Source organism: Anabrus simplex, chromosome 13 (assembly GCF_040414725.1).
Source record: "Anabrus simplex isolate iqAnaSimp1 chromosome 13, ASM4041472v1, whole genome shotgun sequence".
Taxonomy (NCBI): Eukaryota; Metazoa; Arthropoda; class Insecta; order Orthoptera; family Tettigoniidae; genus Anabrus; species Anabrus simplex.
The window spans coordinates 91,152,542-91,153,132 of record NC_090277.1 but is presented as its reverse complement, the minus strand read 5'-3'; the positions used below and the strand labels follow the sequence as shown (position 1 = coordinate 91,153,132).

The 591-nt window shown below is 46.9% G+C and overlaps 1 pseudogene; it reads left to right on the top strand.

Annotated features, from left to right (window-relative positions):
* The first annotated feature begins 217 nt into the window (after positions 1-217).
* LOC136885151 (5S ribosomal RNA) lies at positions 218-336 on the top strand (annotated as a pseudogene).
* The last annotated feature ends 255 nt before the right edge of the window (positions 337-591 follow it).

Genomic DNA, 591 nt, shown 5'->3' with positions numbered 1-591 from the left:
AGACAATAGGAGTGACAACAGTAATAGTGTAGTAAACTCATTCGTACAACATACACACACTGACTCATGTACCCAGGAGAGACTTTCGGTAGGCAGATTTGAATATATGAGAAAAAGTCACGAAAGTTATGCAAAAATTATAACTGTTAGGTTCTTCGGTCTACCTAATCTAATTTTGAATAAATATTTTTTTTATAAATTACCTGAAAAATAAAACCCCAACAGCCATACCATTTTGAATACACCGGTCCTCGTCCGATCATCGCAGTTAAGCAACATTGGGCGTGGTCAGTACTTGGATGGATGACCGCTTGGGAAAAGCACGTGCCGTTGGCTCAGTTCCCTTTAGCTGGACACGCGGTGTAGGGGTAGCGTGCCTGCCTCTTACCCGGAGGAATTTCTACCTGGATCTGAGGGCTGGTACGAGGTCCATTCAGCCTACGGGAGTTGCAATTGAGGAGCTATCTGACGGTGAAATGGCGGCCATGGTCTAGGAAGCCAAGAATAACGGCCGAGAGGATTCGTCGTGTTGACCACACGGCACCTCAATCTGCAGGCCTTCGAGCTGAGCAGCGGTCGCTTGGTAGGCCA